Genomic DNA, 7,500 nt, shown 5'->3' on the forward strand with positions numbered 1-7,500 from the left:
CCAGTCCTGTGTCATGTAATATGTATTTTTAAATTGTCTCTCCTCAACATTTTTAATGTATTTGCCTTGCAGTAAAGAAGGTGCGCTCTATGTCCAGCAGCATTTTACAAGGAAGCCTGCTGGACTTCTGGGACTTTTCTTTCTCTTTTTCAGCCTCCCTGTCATTATTCTTCACCACCTCCAAATCTATACTGCTGCTAGTGATGCGTTGCTTTGTGGGAAGCAGGATAAAGAGAAGGGCAGGGCCTATGCAAATGATGGCCTCAGGGATGCCTGGGAGTCCCTTTTCAGCAGTACTGTTAAAATCTGCCTTGCAACCAGATTGGTCGGGTATGCTGAAAAACACCATGCCAGATTGGGCACCAGGTCTCTAGGCGCTTGGAGGACATATTGGGTCTACATCCCTAAGTTTCTGAGGTCCAAGAAATGTTCACCCTCCGCCCTAATAGAGAGGTCTTGGCCGATCGTGGCCGATCGTGGCTGAGAGGGGAAGAAGGTAGCAGGGCAAGATGATCATGGTTCTTCTCTAATAATGGACCAACTTCCTCTCTCTCCTTAACTGTGGTTCTGCATGGCTACTGGGGCTACCAGTTGTAAGCCTGCAGCCCACAAGGAGTTGGTTTGTCTCTCTCACAAATGTAAATGGGTAAGCATTCAATTGCACACACCTGCCTGCGTCCACAGATCCTCGCGCGCACACACACTTTTGTCAACAAGCTTTTTTATGTAGTTAAGAGAATCAGGGACCCATGTTGAAATACAAAAGCAGCACACCACGTGACGGCCGTCATGTAGAGTCCAGCAGCAAATGGGAAACGTTTAACTAGCCGTGGTCCTATTACTGCAGCTCTACCGTGGAACAACTGCTGGATGAGTCCTGCTGGAGAATATTGAACCTACATTAAGTCTGAGGTAAATAAGAATACCACAGGAACATAATGAAAAAGAGACCTACAACCCTTCCGAGCCAGATAGGAGTCGAACCTACAATCTTCTGATCCGTAGTCAGACGCGTTATCCATTGCGCCACTGGCCCTATGTATTTGCACCTATCTTTTTGTCCTTAAGAGGGCTAGAAAGCGTGTGTGTGTGTGTGTGTGTGTGTGTGTGTGTGAAGGCACAAGGAAACCCATCTGACCACCTGAAAGTCTGTTCTGTGAGGTTTTCCTAAGTTGTACAAAGGACTTTAGGAGAAGGAAGGACCTAAAAGCTAGGCAAAATGGTCCTAGATCCAAGAAAATCTTTTAGATCAGGCTCAGTTTCTTAAATACTCTGGGTTAACATAATCAGCTCCAGGTCTGTGTGGGGCTGAGCTTGTGAACTCCTTAGTAAGTAGGCGGGTACAACAAAAGGGAGTTTAATATTACAATAGGGGTTAAAATTCAGACACCTTGTCGTAGGCTCACCTTGTCCAGGGACCCAAGCATGCTGCCTTTCCACACTCAGAGCACTTCACCTAACCTACTGTGCAGCTGTTTCGCCTTTAATATCAAAGTTCCGCAGGCAGCGTGATGTCACAATGCTCCTTGTCTGTAGCCCAAACCATGAGCCTTTGCAACCCTGGCATAATCTACATACTTACAGTGTGTGAAGTCTTGGACCACGAATGCAGTGAAGAATAATGGATTGCTACTCTTCATACATTTTTGCCCATTGGCTCAGATTTGAATGCTTACTGGCCATCTGAGCATCTCTGCCAGGCCACCCTATGTCTAGAGACTGTGGATTTAGAGAGTTTATAAACATTGTCAGTTCATCAATAAAGTGTGCTTGCTTCGGCAGCACATATACTAAAATTGGAACGATACAGAGAAGATTAGCATGGCCCCTGCGCAAGGATGACACGCAAATTCGTGAAGCGTTCCATATTTTTAACAGCTTTTAGGAGAGAAATCTTCTTTGTTTTCAAGACTTAGTGAAATAATAAAGCAGGTTCCAGTCCTGTGTCATGTAATATGTATTTTTAAATTGTCTCTCCTCAACATTTTTAATGTATTTGCCTTGCAGTAAAGAAGGTGCGCTCTATGTCCAGCAGCATTTTACAAGGAAGCCTGCTGGACTTCTGGGACTTTTCTTTCTCTTTTTCAGCCTCCCTGTCATTATTCTTCACCACCTCCAAATCTATACTGCTGCTAGTGATGAGTTGCTTTGTGGGAAGCAGGATAAAGAGAAGGGCAGGGCCTATGCAAATGATGGCCTCAGGGATGCCTGGGAGTCCCTTTTCAGCAGTACTGTTAAAATCTGCCTTGCAACCAGATTGGTCGGGTATGCTGAAAAACACCATGCCAGATTGGGCACCAGGTCTCTAGGCGCTTGGAGGACATATTGGGTCTACATCCCTAAGTTTCTGAGGTCCAAGAAATGTTCACCCTCCGCCCTAATAGAGAGATCGTGGCCGATCGTGGCTGAGAGGGGAAGAAGGTAGCAGGGCAAGATGCTCATGGTTCTTCTCTAATAATGGACCAACTTTCTCTCTCTCCTTAACTGTGGTTCTGCATGGCTACTGGGGCTACCAGTTGTAAGCCTGCAGCCCACAAGGAGTTGGTTTGTCCCTCTCACAAATGTAAATGGGTAAGCATTCAATTGCACACACCTGCCTGCGTCCACAGACCCTCGCGCGCACACACACTTTTGTCAACAAGCTTTTTTATGTAGTTAAGAGAATCAGGGACCCATGTTGAAATACAAAAGCAGCACACCACGTGACGGCCGTCATGTAGAGTCCAGCAGCAAATGGGAAACGTTTAACTAGCCGTGGTCCTATTACTGCAGCTCTACCGTGGAACAACTGCTGGATGAGTCCTGCTGGAGAATATTGAACCTACATTAAGTCTGAGGTAAATAAGAATACCACAGGAACATAATGAAAAAGAGACCTACAACCCTTCCGAGCCAGATAGGAGTCGAACCTACAATCTTCTGATCCGTAGTCAGACGCGTTATCCATTGCGCCACTGGCCCTATGTATTTGCACCTATCTTTTTGTCCTTAAGAGGGCTAGAAAGCGTGTGTGTGTGTGTGTGTGTGTGTGTGTGTGTGAAGGCACAAGGAAACCCATCTGACCACCTGAAAGTCTGTTCTGTGAGGTTTTCCTAAGTTGTACAAAGGACTTTAGGAGAAGGAAGGACCTAAAAGCTAGGCAAAATGGTCCTAGATCCAAGAAAATCTTTTAGATCAGGCTCAGTTTCTTAAATACTCTGGGTTAACATAATCAGCTCCAGGTCTGTGTGGGGCTGAGCTTGTGAACTCCTTAGTAAGTAGGCGGGTACAACAAAAGGGAGTTTAATATTACAATAGGGGTTAAAATTCAGACACCTTGTCGTAGGCTCACCTTGTCCAGGGACCCAAGCATGCTGCCTTTCCACACTCAGAGCACTTCACCTAACCTACTGTGCAGCTGTTTCGCCTTTAATATCAAAGTTCCGCAGGCAGCGTGATGTCACAATGCTCCTTGTCTGTAGCCCAAACCATGAGCCTTTGCAACCCTGGCATAATCTACATACTTACGGTGTGTGAAGTCTTGGACCACGAATGCAGTGAAGAATAATGGATTGCTACTCTTCATACATTTTTGCCCATTGGCTCAGATTTGAATGCTTACTGGCCATCTGAGCATCTCTGCCAGGCCACCCTATGTCTAGAGACTGTGGATTTAGAGAGTTTATAAACATTGTCAGTTCATCAATAAAGTGTGCTTGCTTCGGCAGCACATATACTAAAATTGGAACGATACAGAGAAGATTAGCATGGCCCCTGAGCAAGGATGACACGCAAATTCGTGAAGCGTTCCATATTTTTAACAGCTTTTAGGAGAGAAATCTTCTTTGTTTTCAAGACTTAGTGAAATAATAAAGCAGGTTCCAGTCCTGTGTCATGTAATATGTATTTTTAAATTGTCTCTCCTCAACATTTTTAATGTATTTGCCTTGCAGTAAAGAAGGTGCGCTCTATGTCCAGCAGCATTTTACAAGGAAGCCTGCTGGACTTCTGGGACTTTTCTTTCTCTTTTTCAGCCTCCCTGTCATTATTCTTCACCACCTCCAAATCTATACTGCTGCTAGTGATGAGTTGCTTTGTGGGAAGCAGGATAAAGAGAAGGGCAGGGCCTATGCAAATGATGGCCTCAGGGATGCCTGGGAGTCCCTTTTCAGCAGTACTGTTAAAATCTGCCTTGCAACCAGATTGGTCGGGTATGCTGAAAAACACCATGCCAGATTGGGCACCAGGTCTCTAGGCGCTTGGAGGACATATTGGGTCTACATCCCTAAGTTTCTGAGGTCCAAGAAATGTTCACCCTCCGCCCTAATAGAGAGATCGTGGCCGATCGTGGCCGATCGTGGCTGAGAGGGGAAGAAGGTAGCAGGGCAAGATGCTCATGGTTCTTCTCTAATAATGGACCAACTTCCTCTCTCTCCTTAACTGTGGTTCTGCCTGGCTACTGGGGCTACCAGTTGTAAGCCTGCAGCCCACAAGGAGTTGGTTTGTCCCTCTCACAAATGTAAATGGGTAAGCATTCAATTGCACACACCTGCCTGCGTCCACAGACCCTCGCGCGCACACACACTTTTGTCAACAAGCTTTTTTATGTAGTTAAGAGAATCAGGGACCCATGTTGAAATACAAAAGCAGCACACCACGTGACGGCCGTCATGTAGAGTCCAGCAGCAAATGGGAAACGTTTAACTAGCCGTGGTCCTATTACTGCAGCTCTACCGTGGAACAACTGCTGGATGAGTCCTGCTGGAGAATATTGAACCTACATTAAGTCTGAGGTAAATAAGAATACCACAGGAACATAATGAAAAAGAGACCTACAACCCTTCCGAGCCAGATAGGAGTCGAACCTACAATCTTCTGATCCGTAGTCAGACGCGTTATCCATTGCGCCACTGGCCCTATGTATTCGCACCTATCTTTTTGTCCTTAAGAGGGCTAGAAAGCGTGTGTGTGTGTGTGTGTGTGTGTGAAGGCACAAGGAAACCCATCTGACCACCTGAAAATCTGTTCTGTGAGGTTTTCCTAAGTTGTACAAAGGACTTTAGGAGAAGGAAGGACCTAAAAGCTAGGCAAAATGGTCCTAGATCCGAGAAAATCTTTTAGATCAGGCTCAGTTTCTTAAATACTCTGGGTTAACATAATCAGCTCCAGGTCTGTGTGGGGCTGAGCTTGTGAACTCCTTAGTAAGTAGGCGGGTACAACAAAAGGGAGTTTAATATTACAATAGGGGTTAAAATTCAGACACCTTGTCGTAGGCTCACCTTGTCCAGGGACCCAAGCATGCTGCCTTTCCACACTCAGAGCACTTCACCTAACCTACTGTGCAGCTGTTTCGCCTTTAATATCAAAGTTCCACAGGCAGCGTGATGTCACAATGCTCCTTGTCTGTAGCCCAAACCATGAGCCTTTGCAACCCTGGCATAATCTACATACTTACGGTGTGTGAAGTCTTGGACCACGAATGCAGTGAAGAATAATGGATTGCTACTCTTCATACATTTTTGCCCATTGGCTCAGATTTGAATGCTTACTGGCCATCTGAGCATCTCTGCCAGGCCACCCTATGTCTAGAGACTGTGGATTTAGAGAGTTTATAAACATTGTCAGTTCATCAATAAAGTGTGCTCGCTTCGGCAGCACATATACTAAAATTGGAACGATACAGAGAAGATTAGCATGGCCCCTGCGCAAGGATGACACGCAAATTCGTGAAGCGTTCCATATTTTTAACAGCTTTTAGGAGAGAAATCTTCTTTGTTTTCAAGACTTATTGAAATAATAAAGCAGGTTCCAGTCCTGTGTCATGTAATATGTATTTTTAAATTGTCTCTCCTCAACATTTTTAATGTATTTGCCTTGCAGTAAAGAAGGTGCGCTCTATGTCCAGCAGCATTTTACAAGGAAGCCTGCTGGACTTCTGGGACTTTTCTTTCTCTTTTTCAGCCTCCCTGTCATTATTCTTCACCACCTCCAAATCTATACTGCTGCTAGTGATGAGTTGCTTTGTGGGAAGCAGGATAAAGAGAAGGGCAGGGCCTATGCAAATGATGGCCTCCGGGATGCCTGGGAGTCCCTTTTCAGCAGTACTGTTAAAATCTGCCTTGCAACCAGATTGGTCGGGTATGCTGAAAAACACCATGCCAGATTGGGCACCAGGTCTCTAGGCGCTTGGAGGACATATTGGGTCTACATCCCTAAGTTTCTGAGGTCCAAGAAATGTTCACCCTCCGCCCTAATAGAGAGGTCTTGGCCGATCGTGGCCGATCGTGGCTGAGAGGGGAAGAAGGTAGCAGGGCAAGATGCTCATGGTTCTTCTCTAATAATGGACCAACTTCCTCTCTCTCCTTAACTGTGGTTCTGCCTGGCTACTGGGGCTACCAGTTGTAAGCCTGCAGCCCACAAGGAGTTGGTTTGTCCCTCTCACAAATGTAAATGGGTAAGCATTCAATTGCACACACCTGCCTGCGTCCACAGACCCTCGCGCGCACACACACTTTTGTCAACAAGCTTTTTTATGTAGTTAAGAGAATCAGGGACCCATGTTGAAATACAAAAGCAGCACACCACGTGACGGCCGTCATGTAGAGTCCAGCAGCAAATGGGAAACGTTTAACTAGCCGTGGTCCTATTACTGCAGCTCTACCGTGGAACAACTGCTGGATGAGTCCTGCTGGAGAATATTGAACCTACATTAAGTCTGAGGTAAATAAGAATACCACAGGAACATAATGAAAAAGAGACCTACAACCCTTCCGAGCCAGATAGGAGTCGAACCTACAATCTTCTGATCCGTAGTCAGACGCGTTATCCATTGCGCCACTGGCCCTATGTATTCGCACCTATCTTTTTGTCCTTAAGAGGGCTAGAAAGCGTGTGTGTGTGTGTGTGTGTGTGTGAAGGCACAAGGAAACCCATCTGACCACCTGAAAATCTGTTCTGTGAGGTTTTCCTAAGTTGTACAAAGGACTTTAGGAGAAGGAAGGACCTAAAAGCTAGGCAAAATGGTCCTAGATCCGAGAAAATCTTTTAGATCAGGCTCAGTTTCTTAAATACTCTGGGTTAACATAATCAGCTCCAGGTCTGTGTGGGGCTGAGCTTGTGAACTCCTTAGTAAGTAGGCGGGTACAACAAAAGGGAGTTTAATATTACAATAGGGGTTAAAATTCAGACACCTTGTCGTAGGCTCACCTTGTCCAGGGACCCAAGCATGCTGCCTTTCCACACTCAGAGCACTTCACCTAACCTACTGTGCAGCTGTTTCGCCTTTAATATCAAAGTTCCACAGGCAGCGTGATGTCACAATGCTCCTTGTCTGTAGCCCAAACCATGAGCCTTTGCAACCCTGGCATAATCTACATACTTACGGTGTGTGAAGTCTTGGACCACGAATGCAGTGAAGAATAATGGATTGCTACTCTTCATACATTTTTGCCCATTGGCTCAGATTTGAATGCTTACTGGCCATCTGAGCATCTCTGCCAGGCCACCCTATGTCTAGAGACT

At 45.7% G+C, this 7,500-nt stretch overlaps 7 non-coding genes across 7 annotated transcripts; 3 read left to right on the top strand and 4 right to left on the bottom strand.

Moving 5' to 3' along the window:
* Positions 1-963: 963 nt before the first annotated feature.
* Positions 964-1,036, bottom strand: TRNAR-ACG (transfer RNA arginine (anticodon ACG)). The gene has a single exon. It is a non-coding gene; the product is annotated as a tRNA-Arg (tRNA).
* A 730-nt stretch (positions 1,037-1,766) lies between these two features.
* Positions 1,767-1,873, top strand: LOC144764804 (U6 spliceosomal RNA). Its single transcript, XR_013596834.1, has one exon. It is a non-coding gene; the product is annotated as a U6 spliceosomal RNA (small nuclear RNA).
* Positions 1,874-2,888: 1,015 nt separating this feature from the next.
* On the bottom strand, positions 2,889-2,961 carry TRNAR-ACG (transfer RNA arginine (anticodon ACG)). Its single transcript has one exon. It is a non-coding gene; the product is annotated as a tRNA-Arg (tRNA).
* Positions 2,962-3,691: 730 nt separating this feature from the next.
* On the top strand, positions 3,692-3,798 carry LOC144765123 (U6 spliceosomal RNA). Its single transcript, XR_013597136.1, has one exon. It is a non-coding gene; the product is annotated as a U6 spliceosomal RNA (small nuclear RNA).
* A 1,025-nt stretch (positions 3,799-4,823) lies between these two features.
* Positions 4,824-4,896, bottom strand: TRNAR-ACG (transfer RNA arginine (anticodon ACG)). The gene has a single exon. It is a non-coding gene; the product is annotated as a tRNA-Arg (tRNA).
* Positions 4,897-5,618: 722 nt separating this feature from the next.
* Positions 5,619-5,725, top strand: LOC144764742 (U6 spliceosomal RNA). The gene has a single exon (XR_013596774.1). It is a non-coding gene; the product is annotated as a U6 spliceosomal RNA (small nuclear RNA).
* Positions 5,726-6,750: 1,025 nt separating this feature from the next.
* On the bottom strand, positions 6,751-6,823 carry TRNAR-ACG (transfer RNA arginine (anticodon ACG)). The gene has a single exon. It is a non-coding gene; the product is annotated as a tRNA-Arg (tRNA).
* Positions 6,824-7,500: the final 677 nt, after the last annotated feature.

This window comes from Lissotriton helveticus, chromosome 6, assembly GCF_964261635.1.
Source record: "Lissotriton helveticus chromosome 6, aLisHel1.1, whole genome shotgun sequence".
In the NCBI taxonomy this organism is placed as follows: Eukaryota; Metazoa; Chordata; class Amphibia; order Caudata; family Salamandridae; genus Lissotriton; species Lissotriton helveticus.